This window comes from Arvicola amphibius, chromosome 2, assembly GCF_903992535.2.
Source record: "Arvicola amphibius chromosome 2, mArvAmp1.2, whole genome shotgun sequence".
NCBI lineage: Eukaryota > Metazoa > Chordata > Mammalia > Rodentia > Cricetidae > Arvicola > Arvicola amphibius.
The window spans coordinates 144,452,923-144,477,349 of record NC_052048.2 but is presented as its reverse complement, the minus strand read 5'-3'; the positions used below and the strand labels follow the sequence as shown (position 1 = coordinate 144,477,349).

The following is a 24,427-nucleotide window of genomic DNA, read 5'->3' as shown; positions in this document are numbered from 1 at the left end:
GTGATACCAGGGCTGGAGAGATGGCTCAGCGGTTAAGAGCATTGCCTGCTCTTCCTAAGGTCCTGAGTTCAATTCCCGGCAACCACATGGTGGCTCACAACCATCTGTAATGGGGTCTGGTACCCTCTTCTGGCCTGCAGGCATACACACAGACAGAATATTGTATACATAATAAATAAATATTAAAAAAAGAGTGACACCAGAGGCACCACAGAGAGGGTAATGCAAACTGGACTGGCAGGAAAGGGGAGTTCGCAGTGGCATGTGAGTCTAGGACACTGGGGGTGGGGAGGGGAGTACATAGACGAGAATAGAGACGGAGCATGCATCGATAGAATGGAAGTGACTCCCAGGAAAGACAGAGAGAATGTAGGATAGTTTTTTGGGGTTTTTTTTTTTGTTGTTTGTTTTTTCGAGACACTAGCGCCTGTCCTGGAACTAGCTCTTGTAGACCAGGCTGGCCTCGAACTCAGAGATCCGAATGCCTCTGCCTCCCGAGTGCTGGGATTAAAGGCGTGCGCCACCACCGCCCGGCAGGATAGTTTTAAGGAAGGGAAACCTTTTCTTCTCCAAGTTGTTTTGGTCATGGTGTTTACCACAGCGACAGAAAGCAAACTAGAACACACACACACACACACACACACACGGTTGTGCTATACACCCAGGCAGGGGATGGTGTGCTCTGCAGATGGTAATAGTGTGTTAACGAGAGTATAATGTTTTCTCTTCTTTTGATTATTGCTTGAGTAAATATTTTGCAAGATTGTTTTCAGGAGGAGGGTTGAGACAAGTTTTCTCTATGTAGTTGTGGCTGTCCTAGAACTTACTCTGTAGACCATGCTTGCCTCGGACTCAGAGATCAGTACCTGTAGTACTGGGGTTAAAGGCCTGTGGCCCCCTATTATTTTCATTTTTTGTTTGTTTTTTAAGATAGGGTTCCTCTGTAGCTTTGGAGCCTGTCCTGGAACCAGCTCTTGTGGACCAGACTGGTCTCAGACTCACAAAGATCGGTCTGCCTCTGCCTCCAGAGTGCTGGGATTAAAGGCATGTGCCACCACCGCCCGGCTATTTTGATCATTTTTAATTATGTGTATTTGCGTAAGCCTGTGTATAAATATGTGCATGGGAGTGCGGGTGCCTGCAGAAGCCACAGGCTCTGGCTCTCCCTGGAGCTGGAGTTACAGGCAGTTGTGCGTCACCTGACATTGGTTCTGAGAATCAAACTCAGGTCCTTTTCAAGAGCTCTGAACCAACTCACCAGCCCCATACCCATCTATAAAGAGTGCTGGTAAGGGAAGATGAGAGATGCCGTTCAATGGTAGAGACACTTGCCAAGCTTGCACAGGGCCCTGGGTTCTGTCCTCAGCACTGCAAGAAAAGGGAAAGAAACCGGGAGGTGATGGCGCATGCCTTTAAGCCCAGCACTTGGGAGGCATAGGCAGGCAGATCTCTGTGAGTTCGAGGCTAGCCTGGTCTACAATAGCTAGTTCCAGGACAGGCTCCAAAGCTACAGAGAAACCCTGGAAAGAAAAGTGACTATTGTACGTGAAAGGACACTCATTTCTGGCAATGACAATATTATTTGAGGGGTCAAAGGTGCTCACCTCTGCCAGGCCTTTTATTCATGCTAGCTCCCTTAATCCCTAGTCAACACAGTTCCCACCTTGTATGTTTTTGTTTGTTTGTTTCTGAACAAATTTTAGTCCCTTTAATGAGCTTATTAGATGAAACTTCTTGGAAGCTATTATTCTACAGTGGGCTTCTATAACATGCTCAATAGACCTGCCCAAACCTAATGCAAAGTCACTCCTGCAGGACAGGTGCCAGGACAGCAAACTCAACTTTGAACCAGGCCAGGTTGCCAAATATCAGAGATTGCAACAACAGATGTAAAGGGACTGGTGGTTTCCAGTCACTGGGATAAGGAAGCACCTGCATTGGATGCCCTGGAGGAGAAAAGTTTTTCCTACAGTCCTCACACCGCTGTGCTTCTGAAGCTGCTGTCTGCTCTGCTCTACTCACTAGGCCCCTTCCTGAGTCTTCAAACGAGAGGAGCCTGGCTGCAGAATCCTTTCAGTCAGTTTCAGGGCTGGGTATGGCTCAGCAGCAGACCCTTTGCCCAGTGTTTAGGGAATGGATGTGCCTCCAGCATGACCAGAATGAAGGAATGGCAGGCATTTATCCTGTGGCACTATTGAGTCCAAAATTGTGGAATGGAGGAGGTACATAAAGCTCTGGCCCCTGAAGCTCTGGGAGGGTCTCTCCTGCTCTGCCTGCCAGGCAGAACTGCTATCTGACAATTCTCAGCTGCCTGGCTTCAAAGCCCTTCTGTTCTAAGGATGGAGTCACACTGAGATAGACCTCATACTGCTCCAGGATGGCCCTGTCTTTGAACAAAGGTCACCACAATCTGAGGTGCTGAAGGTAGGACCCCCACTTATCTTTTTGGGCTACACTTATCAGCTTTTGCTGCCAGCCTGAGGGTCTTCTTAAAGATGTCTCCTGCCCAAGCTGGGGAACTCCCAGAAGTCATCTCCTGGTGAGCCTCCACGATGCTGGCTGGAGAGTATTGATCATCATTCCTGGAACTTTGGGTTTAGGCAGAAGGATGTGTCTGCAGTTGTTATTCATATAGCTGGGGGTAAGAAAGTCCTATGTAAGGCAGGGACAGCCACAGGACCAGAGAGCACTGTGTCCTTTCACCTGTTTAAGCTATCCCCCACCCTGGTGTGTGTGTGTGTGTGTGTGTGTGTGTGTGTGTGTGTGTGATTCTGCTCCATCCCTTCCCAGGAGCAAAAATTTTTCCCCATTATTTCCCCCGCTCCTTCAATCTAGGGTTCTGCTTCAGTGACCACGCTTCGTGTAACCCTGAGACCTTGCTCCTCAGGTTCATGCTCTCTCTCATGTTGCCTCCCTTCGTCCAGCTCCAGCCTGCACTGCTGCATCTGCCAGGGGTCCTCAACTGTAGCTTTTTCACCAAGCTGACCGCTCAGCGTTGCTGGATCTCTATCTAAACAACATGGACGTTGGAAGGGTCTCCAGACCTCTTCTACCTCCTCACACCCTACTCTGCCTACCCTCAGGACAGTGTTGACCTTTAACGTGTATAGCTAGACGGTGGGTGGGACCAGGTGGAAATATCTAGTATTGAGCTTTGTTATTTGCACAGGTTTCCCGCTTGTATGTGCTTAAAAGGGGCATCTGGGAGCTCTCAGTACTAGAAAGCATTGGCTCTTCCTGCGGGGCTCCGCGCTGACTGAGCTCTCTGTCTCATGTATGTCTCATGTATGTCCACCCCTGTCAATTTGGCTGAAGACAAACAGGATCCTTAGCTTTTTTTTTCTTGAGTCACCCTAGAGTATCCGAACATGAAAACCTTTAAGGCAGACTACCCTCCAGGCTAGACCACATCCTGGAGCAGAAGGAATCATCTGTTGAGAGCCAGAGATCCCTTCGAGAAGCTGAGACAGTTTAGAGAGACAGGAAAAATGAGAAGGGAGACAAGGAACAGGCCCTAGTCTACCTTTCCTGCTGGCAGAGAGTCAAGGAACTTCACACAGCTGATAAAGCCAAATTTGCCTGCAAGGCTAATGTGTGTTTCCCAAAGACATCTCAAACATGGATGGTACAGACAGCATTAAACTATGCTTACTTAGACTGTGGTTAGAACCTTGAGTTTAACAATATGATTCAGCTGAACTGTGGTGGCACAGACCTTTAATCCCAGCATTTAGGAGGCAGAGGTAGGTGAATCTCTGAGTTCAAGGCTACCCTGGTCTACAGAGTGAGTTCCCAGACACAGAGGGCTAGACAGAGAAACCTTGTCTTGAAAAACAAAAACAAACAAACAAACAAACAAAAAACAAAGGAAAAATCAGTATCCCTCCCTCCCTCGCTCCTTCCCTCTTTCCTTTTCCTTCCTTCCTTCCTTCCTACCTTCCTTCCTTCCTTCCTTTTTTCTTCCTTCCTTCCGTTTTTCTTTCTTTGAGACAGGGTCTCTCAACATAGAACTCCCTATATAGATGGAGAGCTGCCTGCCTCTGTCTCCAGTGCTGGGATTAAAGGCATTTGCCACCACCGCCCAACAAAAAAAAAAAAAAAAAAAGAAAGAAAGAAAAAAAAAAAAAACAAACAAAACCCCCCAAAGCCCCAGAAGGTCTACCCATAAGATGTAGTGTGGGATGTTCCAGGAGAAAAGTCATCAATGGCCGTACTCACTAGGGGCCCCTGCATTCAACAATACTGATGTACCCGCTGGTTGGTGCAATCCTGACCTGACTGTTGCGGGGCAGCCACATGCTTTGTGACTGGATTTGAGGCTTGCTCCACAGAAGGAATTTTACACCCGGTACTGTAAACTTCATCCAAAGTCCAGGGCTAGGGAGACCGTAGACTCTAGGTGGGAAACTCACTGTTGTTGACTTGCTAAATGGACATGTTATCAAACTGCCTTCTAAATGGTTCTATTTACATGCCCAGACCAGTGCTGCCTTCAGCATTGGTCAAAGAAGCTTCTGTCCTGCTGTGGGAAGCCATGGATGCAGAGACTCACACCTGGTCAGTGTGCTGCAAGTGACTGTGAGTAGCTCCAAGTGGGAGATGTCAACCTTCTCCACACCAAGGCTCAGGAGCATTTTAGACCAAGAGACAAGAAGAAAAGTGGCTCTTGGGGATGGAGAAGTGGTTTAGTGTTTAAGAGTGCTTACTGCAGCCAGGCGTGGTTGGTAATCCGCAGGTGAGAATAACATCACTACCACAAGTTAAAGTCAAGTTTGGTATTTTGAGACAGGATTTCTCCGTGTAATAGCCCTAGCTGTCCTGGAATTCTCTCTGTAGACAAGGCTGTCCTTGAACTCAACAGAGATCTGCCTGCTTCTGCCCACAGAGAGCTGGGAATTAAGGCAAGCACCACCACCACCACCCAGCTGAGACAGAATCTCTCTGTGTAGCTTTGGAAATTGTCCTGGAACTAGCTCTGTGGCCTAGGCTAGCCTCGAACTCACAGAGATCTGCCTGCCCCTGCCTCCCGAGTCCTGGGATTAAAGGTGTGTGTCACCATGCCTGGCTTGAAGCAAGCTTTAATTAAATACTGATCGAGTGGATGGGCTCTGGCCAGGTCCATACCTAGATTCCTGTGAAATGGCCCAGAATCAAGTTTGGCAATGGTTTAAGAAGGAGAACCCATAATGCATTGTGTTTACCATAGGTTCAATCAGGGGCAAGCATACATCAGAAGTACCTCCAGCCTGTGAACCTCCAGCCCACATGTGATTAATCACATCTAGTGCATATGGGTCAAACTTGTCTAGGGAAATGAAAAACATGTGGCTTGTTATCTTCCATAAACAATAGCCTCCAACATTTCAGGAACTTGGGCCAAGGGGTTGTAGATCAGAGGCATTTCTGTTTCATGGATCTCTGAGGTGTAGTAATTAAAATTTAAAATGTAACTTTGGCTCTCACAGTGGTGTACTTTAATACCAGCATACAGGAGGTAGAGGCAGGTGGATATTTGAGTTCAAGGCCAGCCTGGTCTACAGAGCTAATTCCAGGACTACCAGGGTTACACAGAGAAACCCTGTCTTGAAAAGCCAAAAAGAGGGGACTGGAGAGATGGCTCAGCAGTTAAGAGCACTAGCTGTTCTTCCAGGGGACCCAGATTTGATTCCCAGCACCCACATGGCAGCTCACAACTGTCTGTAACCCCTGTTCCAGGGGATCAGATTCCCTCACACAGATATATGTGTAAAAAAGTGTTGGGCAGTGGTAGCCCACGCATTAATCCCAGCACTAGGGAGGCAAAGTCAGGTGGAACTCTGTGAGTTCAAGGCCAGCCTGGTCTACAAGGTGAGTTCCAGGACAGCCAAAGAAATGCAGAGAAACCCTGCCTGGAAAAACCAAACCAACTAACCAAACAAATAAACAAAAACAACATATAGAAAAAACAGCAATGTACATTAAACAAAAAGAAAAAGAGATTTTTATGTATATGAGTGTTTTGCCTACATGTATGGATGTACAACATATCCTTCTAATGCCCAAGGTAAGGAGGCCATGTTAGGATTTATGTGGCAGGTGTGTTATGTCCAAATCCGCAAAGTTCCCCAAAAGCCAACAAAGGAGACGGAGTCCCGTGTATATAAAAGCAAAGAGCCTTTATTTTATGCAAGTTTGCAAACTCGGTCTCTCTGCAAGCCCAATGTATTGGAGTAAACGGAGAGCCCCGAGCTCAGTTAGAGTTGGGTTTTTATAGTAGTAAAGGTGGGGCTGAGGGGTTTCTGAGGTTCAGGACCCCTGATTGGCTGACATTGGCTGGGTGTCCTGGTGAGTGTGTGCTGGCAGGTAGTCCTATCTACAGCAGTTGGAACGTTAGACATTTCCTTTGGATCATCTGTTCTTGGGTGGTGCTCAGGTAATCTTAGTTTATGGTCCTTCTTGCAACCAGGCACTGCTTCAGGTTAAACTACTGAGACTCAGGCCTCCATTAACCTTATCGATGGCTGAGTCCTACTGTGGCAGGTATTTGCAAGTATTTATTTATTTATTTATTTACTCATATTGGTTTTTCGAGACAAGGTTTCTTTGTGTGGCTTTGACTATTCTGGAAGTAGCTCTGTAAACCAGGTTGTTTACAGAGCCTTTCTTGAGCTCATAGATATTTTCTTGCCTCTGCCTCCTGAATGCTGGGATATAAAGCTTATACTGCCGCTCTCTGGTTTTGCAAGTTTTTTCTTATAATAAACTTCATACAATTAAAGTTTTATACACACTCACACACACACACAACACAACTCAATGAACTTCTCTACAGCTAGAATGATCATTCAGAGTACAAGCTATGGAACTACACATTAAATTATATATTATATATATTATATATGTATATATATATATATATATAAAATGTTCTTTTCTTATCTTAATAAAATAGCCAGCATCAGGAGCATAGTTCACTTATAAAGTGTTTACTTGTATATGGAAGGCCTTGAGTTCAATACCCAGGACTGCCAAAGTAAAAAGGAGAAAAGAAATAAACTAGACAATATTGCTTCACTCTGCTTGCCCTGAAAATTTCTTTCTGCATCTTAGCCAGGGATCCCTGAGGGCCTAGGAAGGTTGGGTGTGTGTGGGTCCTGGACTGTGGTTGGCAGAGCTGGGACTATATCTTCCCAGCATTCATTGGCCATCTATGGATAGAGGCCTTCTCTCCCTTCCTCCTTTGAAATACCCAAGGTCCTTTCCAGATGTGTGCACTTGTCTAGGGCCAAGGAGAAGGTTGCTCAGCTGTCTGGGAACCTGTCTTTAAAACAAATCAAGATGAAGTGAAGTTCTAGAGGAGAGTCACCCTGTGCAGTGTCCCACAAAGCCATTGGCCAATGAGAACTCCAGTCGCATGGAGAGTTGGAATCGTGTTACAGGTTTGGAGCTATCTTTGGCTCACCTAGTAGTCCTTCAGTGACCACCTAGGTGTGCCTGCCGCCTAGCATCCTTATGAAATGTACAATCAAGACCACTAGCTATGTATCATCAGCTACGAGGCCTATGACAGTCTTCTGGCTTTGCTGTGTCTGGCCTACCTGATGTCCCCACCCATGGATCTTATTTATTTTTGCTGTTTTTGTTTTTGAGATAGTGTTTCTCTGTGTATCAACCCTAACTGTCCTAGAACTTGCTCTGTAGACTAGGCTGGCCTCAAATTCAGATATTCTCCTACTTCTGCATTCAAACTCTGGGATTAGAGGTGTGAGCTACCACCACTAGGCTACCATGCACGTGTTTCAAAGTGTCCTAATTTATGATTTCTTTTTTTCTGTTACTATGAAAACATCTTGAAACTGTTACTCCATCAAAACTTAGTATTTGGGGAAATAAATTGAATGTGTATTCCTAGCCACATTCACTAATTATTTGACTTTAGAAACTTTTATCCCTTTGAACAAGCTGTGTTTTCTGTGTAGACAAAGAAATCCTCACCATTTCTATAGGGGGAGGCAGCCAAGAACCATTGCCTTCCCTAGAGCAGGGGCTGAGGGAGGGGCTGTGCCCACGGGGCCCTAAGGAATGGTGAGATTTTTTTTTCTGTTCTTGAAGCCTCAGATTGTTCCCGTTTTTGAGTGACATTTCAACATAAGGCTTATTTATTTATTTACATATTTGCCGTGTGTGTGTGTGTGTGTGTGTGTGTGTGTGTGTGTGTGTGTGTGTGTGATACCTGTGAATGCAGTTCTGAGTGTGCAGGTCAGAGGACAACTTTAGGTTGTTGGTTCTGTCCTTCCACGGTGTGGTTCAGAGACTGAACTCAGATTGTCAGCCGCAAGTGATTAGAGACCGAACCATTTCTCCAGCCCTTAAGACTTATTTGAAAGTAAATGTGTCTTCTTTCCCATTACCCCTCCGCGGTTGTGAGTATTGTTGCCCCTCCCCCAATACACAGCTCTTGGAGCGGCGTCACACCTGACCTGGTCTCTCCAGAGCCCCGGTGAAAGGTGCCCGGCTGTTGGGCAGTCTGCACCTTTATCAATGGGTGTTCTTGCCTCCGGAAATGCTCCAGGTGATTTTATGGTCCTGCAGCTTCAATCTGCATAACAAGACATCCTTTATTCGCGCCTTAATCCCTTCCCTCCGTTTCCCCACGCCTCTTTCAGCAGCACCCCCAGCATTCTCTAGACCTCCACTGGAAGGATTCTGAACCTCAACCTCCGGCCCTGCTTTGCAATGGTTTTTGTGGGATTCTGCATATGCGCATAATTAAACTGTTTTTCTCCTGTTAAATAGGTTGTATCAATTGACCCCAAGACTAAAGGCAAGGGTTCTGGTGGAGCCGGATGCTTTAACTGGTTGCTTTTCTTCCTTTGTAACCAGTGACCATCACTGAAGCCCGATGGTTTGGCCGACCTCTAGAGTTTGAGTTCTCCTCGTGACTTAATTCTCCCTGGGGCTGACTCCCTGGTATTTTCTGTCGTATGGGTGAGTCAGTACTGAGCCAGCCAGAGGCAGAGACCTGATACACTCAAGACCTGAAATTTGCTGAAAAGTGACACTTGTTTAGAAGATTCTGGAGATTGGGGATGAGTAGAATTTCCTGACTGTGGAGAGATTAAAAAGCTGCAAATCCAGAGGCAAAATTGTCATTCCTGAATAGCCAGTTGTCACTCACCCTCGTCTCTTGACTTTACATTCTAAGACTGTGTGACTGGAGGCTGGATGTAGTGGCACACGCCTTTTTTCCAGGTCCCAGAAGGCAGAGGCAGGTGGACCTCTTGAGTTCAAGGCCGGCCTGGTCTACAGTCAGCTCCAAGACAGGCAGGGCTACGTCAGAGACCCTGTCTCAAAACAAACAAACAAGATTTTCCTGTAATTTTTAGGACAAAAGCACAGGCTCAGCATCCTCTACAAGCTAGGCTGGAACAGTCCTACACACCAGTTAAAGCCGGATGCAGTTTGTACAGTGTGGCCACAGAAACAAGAGGAGCAGAGAGGGATCCAATGACCTACAAGTTTATCTTAAAGGTACTGACATGGGTTTTAGGTTTAAGTGGAACAGAAATTGGAGCACAGGGAAGAGTCTGCACATTAAGCAGTTCCAGTCACAGTGGAGTGACCCCACACATCACCGCCCCAGTTCTCCAAGGTGCTCCCCACAAGCTTTTTCCTGTCTTCAATTGGGAAAGCTCACCTAGCTCCGACAAAAAGATGGCTTTTGCTCTAGGGGGCAGCCTTACAGTCTTACCCTTGTGGGAAAATTGTCCTCCCCAAAGTGGCCTCAGCTTTAGGACATGTTTATCTGTTTATTTGTCCCTTCAGCCCAAGTAAAAGACATGAACACAAAAAATGAAGAGATGGCTCACAGTTTTGTTTTAGGTCCAGCCATGGTCTAGCTGTTGGCACACGCCGTTAATCCCAACTGCCAGCCAACAGAGACAGCTCCCTTATCCTGTCTGCTCTGGAATCATGATACCCTCCCACCCCCACACCTCTACAGAGGCCTCTGTAACTCATGCATCTCCAGTTCTTTTGGTCCTTCCCTGCCACACTACAGGCTGGAGTGATGTTGACTGACAGTTTGGGGGAGCCTGATCAGATGGTGTAAGGCTGGTGTGGGGTGGCAGTGACGCTCTGTGCCGAGGTGGCCAGGAGAGTCAGTCACGTGAGCCTAACAGGAGATCTTACGACTTAGGTGTTCTTTTCAGGATCCTTAGTCCTGGGTTGGGATCACCAGAGGCGGAGAAGATGAGAGGCATTGTTGGACTTCATCACTTGTCACCTTGGCACCCTAACAATGAGACCATTGTGACTTCATTCTCATGAGTGAACAACACGGGCTGCTGTAATTTTCCCACTTTAAAACAATTTTTACTCTGAATTAAGGGAAGTGGAACTTTTCTGTTCTCAGGCTCCATTTGAACCTGGCTGTCCTACCGTACAATTCTTTCTTTTCTTCTTTTTCTTTCTTTCTTTTTTCTTTTTCTTTTTGAGAAAATATTTCTTTGTAGAGCCTTAGCTGTCCTGAAACTTACTCTCTAGACCAGGCTGGCCTTAAACTCACAGATCTAGGAGCCTCTCCCTTCTGAGTACTGGGATTAAAGGCGTGTGTCACCACCGCCTGGTGCTCTCTCTTTCTTTTAAATGACTTATTATTTTTGCTTTACATTCATTGGTGTTTTGCCTACATGACTGCATGCTTATATGTATGTCTGTGTGAAGGTATTAAATCTCCTGGACCTAGAGTTGTAGACAGTTGTGAGCTGCCATGGAGGTGTTAGAATAGAACCCAGGTCCTCTGGAAGAGCAGCCAGTGTTGTTAACCTCTGAGCTATCTCTCTAGCTCCTACTGAGATAGAATTGTTTTGTTTTGCTTTGCCTTTTTATTTGTTTGTTTGTTTTTGTTTTTTTGTAAAGGTTTATTCTAACCGGGCAGTAGTGGCACACACTTTTAATCCCAGCACTCTGGAGGCAGAGGCAGGTGGATCTCTGTGAGTTCAAGGCCAGCCTGGCTTACAGAGCAAATTCCAGGACAGCCAGGACTACGACTACACAGAGAAAGCCTGCCTTGAAAAACCAAAGGAAGGAAGGAAAGAAGGAAGAAAGGAAGGAAGGAAAAGGTCACACACAAAACTATAAAAAACAAAACAAAGCAAATAGCCGTGAACCACACTTAAGGCCATGAAGCATATGTGACCAGCAAACTTCTAGGAATTTCACAACGAAACTGTAAACTCTGCTTCTCAGTTAAACCACCTGACTAGGGACTGGCGAGCTGGCTCCACGGTGAAGAGCACTGACTGCAGGTGGTAGTGCGTGGTGCGCACGCCTTTAATCCCAGCACTTGGGAGGCAGAGGTGTGCAAATCTCTGAGTTCAAGGCCAGTCTGGTCTACAAAGCAAGTTCTAGAACACCTAGGACTGTTACACAGAGAAATCCTGTCTTGAAAAACAAACAACAACAACAAAAAGTCAAGAATCCAGCCTTGCCTGGGTAGAGGTCTCTTAAAAAAAAAAACAAAAAACAAACAAAAACTTTTATTCTTAAAGACTTAGTAGCTGGGCAGCTGCGCGTAGCTGTGCGGAGACCTGCGGAACACGTGTGACCAGGGCGGCGGGTGAACAGGCGGTGCAGCGGCGGGTTAACGGCACAGACACAGAAAATAGACATAAAAGCTTTATTAAAGGAGAGAGGGAGAGAGAGAGAGAGAGAAAGAAAGAGAGAGAGAGAAAGAGAGGGGGGCGCGTGTGCACACGCAAAAGGGGGGCCGTGAGGAGAGAGGGAAAAGATTGAGGATGACTCCAAGAGACCAGAGGTCGCTGGGAGTGGGCGTGGAAAGGGGCGGGGACCAAAAGAATAACATTCCCGGGTATTTCTTACAATAAAAAGCAAAAATTAGACATCACAGTTTGAAGGAATTGGGGCGGCGAATTGTCAAGATTGCTTCCGGCTGATTGTAGGCGTCGTCTTTGGGGGGGAACCCGACAGAAGGCTGGGTGCTGGTCACATCCTGGCATAGCTGGTCTCTTTGCTTCTGACCGGTGTCTGTGGCATGGAAATGTCTGGTGTCTCTAAGGTACTGGCAGAACAAAGAACAAAGTTAAGGAGAAAAAATTTTTGGACCAGGGAATTGAGCGGGTATCTGACCTGTTTACGATGGATTTCTTAATTCAACTCCCTGGAACTCACAAGAACTCCTTGGGTTTGTAAAAACAGAAGTTTTAAGAGATAAATTTGTTTTGAAATTTGTTTGGTGAGGTGACCTAGTAAAACCTCAACCTGGTAAAACCTCTCAGCTGTCAAACTGTCAGAGATCTTTGAGAAGGATAAGATTTTACTTGAGTTACCGATTAAAAAATGACAGAGAACTTACTTGGTTGGCACCCAGAGCTACTCTTTTTGGGTCCTCCATGGTCGCTGAAGGTTGTGTTTGACCTTTGTTATTTAGCGCAGTCCTGTCAGGTTCCAGAAGACTCTGTGGGCTAAGAAATCTGTAGGAAGACAGGCCTACCTTGACCTGAGAAGCTAGGCTTGTCAATTCCAGTGATTCTGTCCACGTCTGGAGGTCTTTGGATGAAAGGCAGTTTTGCCTAATGGTCAGCACTCGGCAGTCGAAGCAAACTGCAGGACGTTGTTCTGCCGCGTCTGTCTTCTTTGGAGGGAATAGAGAGCTGCTGCTAGGAGCCAACCTGTCTCTTTTTGTTATGAAAAGTTTTTAATAATTAAATATTTAAATATCACATTCCCCAGATCTCTGAACAGTTGAGGGCTGGATTAAATATAGCTGTAGTATATTGGCTCTTAACAGGTAAGATCCAGACTTGTAAAAAGGCAGAAAGAAACTGCTGGCAATGGAAGGTTAATGTCAGAATTGACAATGGTAGAGAACAGCTTAAGGCATTTTTGTAAGAGACTTAAAAGTACATACCAGTTTAAAATATGAGATTTAGGATTTTGTAATCTGAAATGAGATGTAATGAACAATTATTATACATAGAGTGAACAGGAATTAAGCAACGTGGATGACTCTGATGGGCCCTATCAGAGACATACCATTTGCACAAAACACATGTAGCAGAGTTAACAGGAGAATTTTAGTGAAGACCTGGTGAAGAGGCAGGGTGAAATTGGGAGAGCTTGGTCACCTGACCTGGCTCTCAGCCAAGATGGTGGCAGCCACGTGTTGCGGGGGGGGGGGGGGAAAGTTACAATTTTTGAGCCGTGGGGACTTTAAGTTTAATGAGAGGGACCTAAAGGCATGATCTGCTCTGTTGCTGAGCCGCCATGATATAACAGAAGCCGCAGAGGGGAGGGGCAAAAGGCTGAAACCGAAAAAAAAAAAAAAAAAAAAAAAACAAAAAACTGCACCACGCCACGGCTGGAATTAAAAAAGCCGGCTGGAAGTTTAAAAGCCGGAGAGCCGGTTGCTATCCAGAGCCAAAATCGTGAAAACCCGCGGGAAGCACCCAGGCCTATATCAGAACGTCTTCTGAAAGAAATATAGGCGGGATGCAGAGCCGTGCGAACACCCGGGTCCTGTGACCTGAGTGCTATGACCTAGCTGGATTCTGGCGACCCAGAACCCAGAGAGGTCAGAGGGAGCCGCTCCGAGTGGCGGTTAACCGTTGAGAGAAGAAAAAAGTAAAGAAAAGAAGTGGAAAAAAAGATAAAACTGAGGACCCGGTCCTCAGTCGAATGCACCACACGGAAAGCGTGCAGTGCTAAAGCACGGGCGGACTGGGCCCCGGGACCAATCCACAGGACCCTGGCAAAGGAAGCAACCGTGGGGGCGGGGTGGGGGGGACACTCACCGAGTGAGCCGGGAAGTCGGTGGCGAGAGTGGAAAAGCAACCTGGTTCGGGGGTCACGTGGCACCAATTTTATTCTTAAAGACTTAGTAGCTGGGCAGCTGTGTGTATCTGCGCGGAGACTCACGGAACACGTGTGACCAGGGTGGCGGGTGAACAGGCGGTGTAGTGGCGGGTTAATGGCACAGACACAGAAAATAGACATAAAGCTTTATTAAAGGAGAGAGGGAGAGAGAGAGGGAGGGAGGGAAGGAGGGGGAGAGAGAGAGAGAGAAAGAGAGGGGGGGCGCGTGTGCACACGCAAAAGGGGGGCAGTGAAAAGAGAGAGAGAGGGAAAAGATTCAGGATGACTCCAAGAGACCAGAGGTCGCTGGGAGTGGGCGTGGAAAGGGGCGGGGACCAAAAGAATAACAAAAACAAAACAAAATAATAACCCACAAAGACTCAGGCCATTTCAGGAAGCAGTGTAAAGCTATTCTTCTGGCCTGTGCCCTCCATCACTGCCTCTGACAAAACAAGTGACTCTAAAGAATTAAAAATTTCCCAGTAATTCCATAAGAGAAAGGGATGGCTGGCGCCCTGGCACATGCCTGAGGAGAACCTGTCTCTAGGCAGAGACTTCACTCAGTCCTGACAGCTGAGATGATGGGTCAGTGATGGGCGGGACCACACTACAGCAGGACTGCTCAGTGCTCATCGTTCACCGTTGCCCTGTACTTTAACCCAAACCTCAATGGGTGTGGTACTCAGGCCTTTAATCCCGGTACTGAGGAGGGGGCGTGGATCTCCGTGAGTTTGAGTTCACCTTGGCCTATGTAGCTAGTTACAGAATAGTCAGAGCTATGAGACCCTGTCTCAAGCAAAGAAGCCCTAAACCATACAACCATACCTTAGCACCCTGAAAACAGTTTTGGGAGGGGTGTCGTAGGATCCCTCTGTTTGTCCTTCTTCCCATTGTGGCCACACTAAGTTAATCTTTCCCTGCTTTCTGCTAATAATTGCCTGTTTAATTGTTATATGGAGGATGACACCAGCTTGCCAGAGCTGCTAGGGCCCAGGCTTTAACCTTCACATCTCTGAGTGACAAGACACAACATTCGAAACAGGAAGTGAATCAGGGCTGGGTGCTGTTCAGAGATAGGCCTTACATCCTGCTTAGAGTGCCAGAGGCCCTGGGATCTAACCTCAGCCAACATAACCCCTCTAATAATAATTAATAAAATATAATACAAAGAGAAAAACAAATTGGAGGGAATTATGTGCCATCATACACAAGGAACTGATTGTATGTTTTATTCCCTAGTGCTCGGGAGGCAGAGGCCGATAGACCTCTGAGTTCAAGGCCAGCCTGGTCTACACAATGAGTTCTAGGAAAGGCAGGAAAACACAGAGAGACCCTGTATCAAAAAAACCTACAATAAAATAAGATACACTGATAGAAACATCAGAGGACTCCCGGCTGCATGTCTCCGCTGCTGTATAGAAGCATTCCTAAACCTTTGATTAGTACAGAATAGGGTTAGGGTTTTCTTAAGACGTCCCAAAGGGCTTTATCTGTTCATCATGTCAGGGATGTGACAAAGGGGTCAAGGAATGGCTAAAGATAGCCCGAGATAATTGTAATTAGGCCCTGTCCTGCAGCATCCCACATGCTGCCCAGTTGTGGAGGTTTTAATTAATCAGTTGCTCCAGACATAGTTTCTTCCCAGGATTCTCTCGCTCCTGCTATAAAAGGACACACACCTATTAGGGATAAGGAAAGAGGCCTCCCCCCACATCCCCTCCGAATCCAACTCTATCAGCAGTCTGAGTTCTCCTGGTCTATGAGGATGTGCACCAGGGCACATGCCGAGCAAGCCAAACATCAAGGTGCAGTCCATGTGTGAGAAACCAGAGTGGAAAGTGCTTGAGTCCCCAGTGTGAGGGCAGACAGCCTGGGCAGCAGAAGCCTAAACCGAGTCTAGTGTCTGCAGTTTTAAGTCTTGATCTACCATGTCTCTTCCCATTGCCCACCCTGGGGTGATCTCTGTTAGGTACCAAACCTGGGAGGAGTGACTGAGGTGTCTATTTAACATATCAAAGCAGATGCTGGCCACCAGGTTCTCCCTGCAACCCTCAGTCTCCACTTGCTATAGGGCCCTCCTGGCTAGCATAGCCAACCTCTTACCCTGAATTCTCCAGCCCAGGGGGCTGGGCTTCTCTTCCTGATGTAGATGTAATCCAACCATTTTGGCTACCCGCTGTCCTTTTGGTTTTTTTGTTTTTTTTTTTTTTTCTGTTTTTGTTTTTTCAAGTCAAGGTTTTTCTGTGTAACAGCCCTAGTTCTTGAGGACCAAGCTGGCCTCAAACTCACAAAGTTCCACCTCCCGAGTGCTGCTGGGATTAAAGGTGTGCGCCACTGCAGGGCTCTACCTGCTGTCTTTGTACCTTTGGACTCCTGACTGCTGCACCTGGATTCGCCTCTCTCTTCTCTCCCTTCCCCTCCCCCTCTCCCCACATGGCACAGCTCAGTCCTGTCCACTATGGACTCTCCCAGACGTCCCTGCCTCTGGTTATGCTCTCCCACATGCAAACCTTCTCCACCATACCTAGGAGCCATCACGTTTTCTTTCCTTTCCTTTTTTTTTTCTTTCTTTTTTCCCTCCAGACAAGGTTACTCTGTAGTTTTGGAGCCTGTCCTGGAATTAGCTCTTGTAGGCCAGGTTGGCCTTGAACTCCCAGAGATCTGCCTGCCCCTGCCTCCCGAGTGCTGGGATTAAAGGCGTGCGCCACCACCACCCACCACTGGGCCTTTATCTTCCTTTTCATTTGGTCTTCTTCCCTGAAGAGGGAGAAGCTCTCCCAGGAGTCATCCACGTTTACGGCTCCGGCTGCTGCAGGTGGATGAATAATCATGAGAAAGCAGTCGACAGGGGCTGTATGGGGGACACTCCACAAGGTGACTTGTCTGGACTATGACTGGGGCTAGAGAGGACTGGGCAGTGAAAACAGATCAGGGAGGCGGCGAGCGAGCCCCGACCAGGGGAAAGATCACCACCGACACAGGATTCTTCTCTGATCACACTTTATTGAAGCGCTGCTTGGTTGAGGGAGAGCTGGAAGCAGGGGGGCCCCCCCGAGCGGGCTGGGTGGCGGCTTATATACAGGAGGACGGGGCGTGTCTATGATTAGGTGACGTGGCAGAAAAGGATTGGTGGAAACCTGTTGCTAGGCAGATGTGGCGCGAAAAGTTCGCGCCACATACTGTTTACTTTAGCCCTCGGCGCCATCTGTAATGGCGAAATGTAAGTGCGGCCGCCACAGTTCCCCCTTTTAATTTATGACATTTAAAGACAGTCAAGGCTGAGGTCAGAGGACCTTACCCTGAAAATGTAGACATGTCCCGTTTTTCTCAGGGATGGGAAAATAAGCGGGACTACCCATATGCATAAGGTCATGATCTCCTGAGTGGATCTACTCAGTGCACTCTTAGGTGCAAAACCTCCTGTCCAGGACAACACCCCCAGATTCAGGGGAACCTCATCGATCCCTCTTTCGAGTGCAATGGCTCAATGGCCTTCGGGTGCAAAAGCAGGGATCAGGGTCAGGAGTCCTGTAAGATGCTGATCCAAGCTTGGGGGGAGTTGCCGGCCTCCAAGGCTGCGAGGGCACGTGCAATGGCCACCTTTTCCCGTTTCCTTACCCGAATCAGCCTTAGAATCAGAAACAACGCCAATATCACTCCCGAAGTTAATATTAATCCTAGCACGCCAACCCCTGCCCATTCCTTAATATATGAAAAGGTATCTACCAGCCAATCTGTAAATTCCCCCAGCGAAACCATAGTCGCCTGGTTTGATTCAAAGCCAAAATCTTCAAACTAAAATTGGCTTGCAATTGTTCCAATTCCCTTGTCCAATTGCCATTTAGATATTGAGAAATCGCTCGGGATTCATTAAGGGTAGCAGTATAGGGGGTAACACACAAGTGCTTAGTACGATCCACACAACCAAAGGTAACTATATCAAACATTTCTAACATATTTTTCCACCAAATCAACTCTCTTATTTAACAATAAAATACCTGACATTAATTGATGGTTAATCTTTTCTGTATATACATAGCGTCCGAGGTTTTTTGTACCACGGAATTGATAATAGTAACTGTCTGAACTTGATTGGCCATAGCTACTCCTGCAGTAACAGCCGCAGCAGCAGACACTGCAATAGCCATCACAATAGTTGCTGTAATGCCAAAATCCCTTTTCCGGCGAACCAGGGTGGCTAATGGGAAGTTCTTAGGATTGGCTTTTACAGGCAAAAACACAAAGGTAGGGATGCGCAAACAATCGCACCTGAATGGTAGAAATTCCAACATTGTGACAGAGAGCAATTATCCTTCTTGCAATCAACTGCAGTATTATTTGAACTCCCTGTAGTATTAAACAAAAGCCAGACAAAGGGAGGATCCAGGCAAACTCTGGTTTGCCGTAGAGTAGTATTATGTTTTTTCTCTACACTAGTTATATTAATTTCTTTAGAAGTGTGATTCATAATCCCTGTATAATTATTTAACATAATTATTCCAGAGCGAACAAATGTAGCAAATGGAGACAACTCAGTTATAGCTCCTCTGGAATTCATAAGTATCTATGGTGTAAAGGGTGATCCAACCTTTATTATAAGTTTTCTTTTAACCTTAAAATGGTTAAGATTCCTAAGAACCCATCCAGAATTATTGTAAAACTTATCATATCGTCCTCTGCAATCCACAAATTCAGGGGGATAGCTCAAATCATTACCAGAGCATCTAGGGACAGACCAAGAAAAAATATTATTACTAGTATGATTACTATTGCCAACCTGTGAATCACTATTATTAACCTTGCTAACCTGTACCCAATTGGGCGTTGTAAGGTTGCAACTGATCCCATAAGTGGTAACATTAACAGTATCATTGGAACCGGAATAGGAGCCAGATCCAGATTTAGCTCCAGATCTGACCTGAGGCAGGGCTACGCTAATGGCTTTTACTCAAAAAATTGGGGGTATCTTCTAAAATGGATCTCTAGCTACAGTAAGATTCATGGCATCTAGCAGATGCAGTCTGAGATAGAAGTGCTCTGATTTGTGGTAAAACATAAAGTTCCTGCTAGGGGGCACTACAGTTTGATTAAATTTTTGTTCCTGTTCATCCACCTTTTTGCAAACTAAGTTCATTGGCAACTATCAACAAAAAATTGTGGCATATTGTGGACTCATTGTGAACAGGAATTGGAATGGGCCATGTACGGGCCACAGCCTAGAAATAAGATTCTTCAGATTCAACGGGAACCGGCAGGTTCACCAACAGGATCAGGAGCAGCAACATCTCCTTGCTCTTCGTCAGGACTGTTCCAGTGTTGTCACGATTCTTGTCAGTCTGGTAGTGGATCCCACCCCGGATCTGGCCGATTCTGAGGAAAGACACAAACAGCTCCCCTGGACCTCTGTATCACAGGGTCCGGTCCATACCATTTGTTATCAATTACATCCTTCCATTTTACTAATTCTGTATTTCTGTGTCTGTGGTCCATATGTCTTTCCGCGGCTGAACAGCCATTGGAATCCAAGGTCAGAAAATTAAATGTAAAGAGAGCGAGAGAGGGCTGGAGAGATGGCTCAGCGGTTAAGAGCACTGACTGCTCTTCCAGAGGTACTGAGTTCAATTCCCAGCAACCACATGGTGGCTCACAGCCGTCTGTAATGAGGTCTGGCGCCCTCTTCTGGCCTACAAGAAATGTTGTATACATAATAAATAAATAAAAAAAAAAAAAAAAAAAAAGAGAGCGAGAGATATTCTATCTCGCGGGGATGCGCCCTCGGCTATTCCCCCTTTTTGTTTTTGAAGCAATTCCTTAATGGTGCGGTTAGCCCTTTCCACGATGCCTTGTCCTTGTGGATTATAGGGCAAACCAGTAATATGATTAATTTCAAAAATAGAGCAGAACTGTTGAAAACTTTTAGAGGCATATGCCGGGCCATTATCAGTTTTTAAAGAATAAGGCTTGCCCCAAGCAGCCCAGGCTTCTAGGCAATGGGTCCTTACATTAAGGACCTTTTCACCACATAACGGGGTGGCATGTATAAACCTGAACAAGTGTCCACGGAAACATGCAAATATTTTTGTTTGCCAAATTCTGAAACATGAGTAACATCCATCTGCCAAAGGGTAAGTGGCTTTAACCCACGTGGATTAACCCCAATATGAGGCGGATGATGAAAAACCACACAGGAGGAACATTGTTTAACTATCTCACGCGCTTGTCGCGAGTAATATTAAAACTTAAGGCGAAGGGTATTTGCAGGCACATGAAACTTTCTATGAAATTGTTCAGCCGATTGCATAGGATCCAGGGCAACTAAAGCCATTTCCCTGGTAGCCCTATCAACCATATCATTAGCTTCAGTCATAGGTCCAGGAAGACCGGAATGAGCTCTAATATGACCGATAAAAAATGGTTTAGCACGTTGAACTATACAACTCTGAATTTGTAATAACAAAGATGCAACCATGCTACTAGGTTTAACATATGCAGCCACTTCCAGATGTTTTACAGCATTAACTACATAGCATGAATCAGAATACAAATTAAAAGGCTGATGGGGAAAGGCCTTAAAGACCTCCAACACTACTTGACACTCCACGACTTGGGGTGCTCCAGAGCGAAATTTCAGAGTAACAGGCGGGGAGCCATATACCATATAGGCTCCAATTCCAGTTTTGGACCCATCAGTAAAAATAGTCAAGCCATTATTCAAAGGAGAAGCACTGGTAATCTTTGGAAAATATACAACATTCTGTGCCATAAAGGACAGCAATTTATCAGACGGATAATGATTATCAATAACGCCTGAATATGAGGAAATCAATACGGCCCAATCATCAGTAGTCCCTGTCAAAACCTCAATTTGATCTTTTGTATAGGGCAATATTAACTTCTCTGGCATTTTTCCAAAGGACGTCAAGCTGAACCTCACTCCCAATAATGCCTGTTGTGCCACTAAATCAGGATAATAGCTTAACGTGCGCGAACCAAGTGTATGACCATGTATCCACCAAATCGGGCCTGTCTGCCACAATACTCCAGTAGGATGACCAACAGTGCGCAGAATGCAAAGCAATAATGGTTGTTCTGGATCAAACCGAAGAACCTGCGCTTGTTCTATGGCCTTTTCCACTATCTTTAATGCTTCTTTTCCTTTGGGTGTAAGCTCTCTAGGTGACGTTACATCAGGATTTCCTTCTAATATTGAGAACAACGGCTGCAAAGCTTCATGGGTAATGGGGAGATATCCTCTCAGCCAATTTATATCTCCGAGCAACTTTTGAAAATCATTTAAAGTGCGTAAATGTGATGTACGAATGCAAATTTTTTGTGGAAAAATCTGTTTTGGGGTAACACGGGCTCCTAAAAACTCTACAATACTTGTCTTTTGAATCTTATCGGCGGCAATAATCAGCCCCTTTTGTTTTAAGGATGCCTCCAGGGCAACTAATGCCCGTTCTAGCATATGCTCTTGTTTTGCTGCCAATAGGATATCATCCATGTAATGGATCAGCCTAACTTTGGGAAAACTACGTCTCACTGGTTGTAATGCCTGATCCACGTATAGCTGGCACATGGTGGGACTGTTGGCCATACCCTGTGGTAAGACCTTCCATTGATAGCGTTCATCAGGCTGTTCGTGATTTATAGAGGGAACAGTAAATGCAAAACGATGTTTATCTAAAACATGCAAGGGTATAGAAAAGAAGCAATCCTTAACATCTATGGCAAAAACAGGCCAATCTCTTGGTAAAGCACTTAAAAGAGGCAACCCTCTTTGGACAGATCCCATGAGTTGCATCTGTGCATTAACTGCTCTAAGGTCATGCAGCAGCCTCCATTTTCCTGATTTCTTTTTATGATGAAAAATAGGGGAATTCCAAGGAGACACAGAAGGTTTCAATATGACCAAGCTGAGTTGTTCTTTAACTAATATGTGTGCGGCCTGGAGCTTTTCCATAGACAGGGGCCACTGAGGCACCCAAACGGGTGTATCTGTGCCCCCAGGGGATGCGTAACGCATCATCAGTGGCCCCTAGGAAAAACCCAAGCCCTTCCGATCAGATTTGGGAGTGGGCAACACGGGGTCACTTCGTCCTTGAAGGCGAGCCCCCAGCCCTTTTCCTGGCACAAAGCCTTGTGCCTTCATGACATCTTTACTCACTTGAGAATAATCATTGGTAATTATCAATTTTAATTGTTGTTGTACATCCCTTCCCCATAAATTTAAAGGGAGGTCTATGACAAAAGGCTGAAAAGTGCCTTGACTGTGTTCCATCCTCCAATGCAATTGCTTAGCACTCATATCTGGAGTATTTTGATATCCTAGACCCTGTAAGGTTTGTGCAGCCGTCTGTAACGGCCACCCTCTTCGGCCAATCCTGTTTACGCATCACACTTCTGTCCGCTCCGGTATCCAATAGGCCCGTAAAGAGCTTTCCTTCTATTTCTAGGGTACACATGGGCGATCATCAAGTCCTATAGACAAGCATGCTAGCTCAACCCCAGAGGAGCCGAACCCTCGCTCGCCCCTCTCTTTCTCACATGCGGGAAATTTTTCATGGTCTGATCGAAGAATTAACAATTGTGCAATACGATCTCCGGGTGCAATCGAAATGATGCCAAACGGAAAATGACACATTACCTTAATAATGCCTTTGTAGTCAGGGTCGATCACTCCAGGTAGCACTAATAACCCTCTAAGAGTACTGGAGGATCTTCCTAAGACTAGTCCCACTGTTCCTTCCTCTAGAGGTCCTGACATATCTGTGTCTATAGCTTGAACACCCATACTCTGAGTCAGTACCAATCCGGTGGTGGCACGGAGGTCCAACCCTGCGGAGCCTGTGGTGGCCCTTCTGATGACTGGGGTGGTCTCATGTTTGGCTCCTGAATTGCCCCATAAATTCTCGGGCCCTGGGGTAGTGGGCCCTTCTGCCCGTTTTTTGACATGGCTGATGTGGCATTGGGTATGGGCTGTCCATTGATATCCTTTACGGATCGACACTCATTCGCCCAGTGTTTTCCCTTTTTGCACCGCGGGCATGTGCCCGGCTGTCTCTGACCTTGGCTCTTTTTATGTGTGCCTTGGGGGCAATTTTTTCGTACATGCCCCGGCTTCCCGCAATTAAAGCAGGTACCTGATCTTCCCTGCCTCCTGGAGACTGCTAGCATAGCAGCCGCTAGACCAGCATTAGTTAGAGGGCCGCCTATCTCTCGGCAGGCCTTAAGCCAAGCATCCAGTCCTTTATTTTTCCACGGCATGATGGCTCTCTTACATTCTTTAGTAGCCTGTTCAAACACTAACTGCTGAACCAAAGGCATGGCCTCTTCGGCTTCACCAAACACCTTCCCTGCGGCTTCCATCATGCGAGCTACGAACTCCGAAAATGGTTCAGTAGGGCCTTGAATAATCTTCGTAAGATTGCCCGTTACTTCACCTCTTTTTGGTATCATTTTCCATGCTCTTGTATAGATTTCATTAATTTGTTGATAAACCTCCACTGGATAGGCTGTTTGATTAGCCGTCCATTGCCCTTGCCCTAATAACATGTCTGCATTCCAGGGAGCTCGATTTGGCGTTTGCGCATTTACTCGAGCCTGAGTGTGAGCAGCTTCTACTACTATAGATCTATAATCTAGATATTGACCTGTAGAAAGGCATGCTCTAGCAATTTCCCACCAATCTGTTGGTGTCATAGCTCTGGTGGTCAACCGAGTCAGTAATGTGCGGGTATACTGCGCATTAGCTCCATAAGTCTTTGCCGCTTCCACTAAATCTTTTAACTCTTTATAAGGGACTGGCTCATGATATCTTTGTTGATTTTGATCCTCAAAAACAGGAAATACCACCACTGAAGGTGGATAATGCACAGCTAACTGCGCAAGAGTGCCCCTGTCAATGAAATGGCAGCTACTCTTGGGCTGCACGTAAGGAGGGGGAAACTCTCTAGTGGGCACTTTTAGAGCTGGCCCATATCTCTCCTCCTCATAATGTGCATCTTCCTCCTCTAAGCTCTCCTCCTCTGCCTCTACCAGCTCCTCTTCAGCCAGCTGCAAGGCTGCGAATTCATCCAGCACCGGATACAGGGGAGGTGCTGAAGGTTTATTTATCTTAGGATCCTCCTTTTCTATCTTTCTTTTCCCCTTTTTTGTTCCTTATTACCGTGCACTTTTCTTCAGTATCCTCCTCTGTCTTTGAACCTGCTTCTGAAAGGCTGTCCTGGTGTCTTGCCAACATTTTCCTTCCTTCTCTTAACTCCTCTACATTTTTTCCGTCTTTCAAACAGGAGTGTACTAATCTCCAAAAAGGATAAGTTCCCTTCCTTAATTGCCCCTGTTCCTTTGCTGCCTCCAAATCTTTGCCTAGCTTTCTCCAGCAATGCAGATTTAGATCCCCAGACACCGCAAACCACGGCGCCATGCGATCAATATCCCCGACAATCACCTTTATGGTGGATTTCGAGATTTTCAATCCTCTCTCCTGTAGTAACCGCTGTATGGGATCTACAAAATCGCATGCACTGGAGACAGACTGATCGTTGCCCATCTTTGCTTACTTTTCTACAAG

General features: G+C 46.2%; 1 protein-coding gene across 1 annotated transcript in view; it reads left to right on the top strand.

The window, feature by feature from the left end:
* Nucleotides 1-1,910: 1,910 nt before the first annotated feature.
* Dnajb6 (DnaJ heat shock protein family (Hsp40) member B6) overlaps nucleotides 1,911-24,427 on the top strand; it is a 102,080-nt gene continuing 79,563 nt past the window's right edge. The window contains exon 1 of the mRNA XM_038317945.1: nucleotides 1,911-2,424. The gene's annotated coding sequence lies outside the window, so the exon portion shown is untranslated. The remainder of the gene's footprint in view (nucleotides 2,425-24,427) is intronic.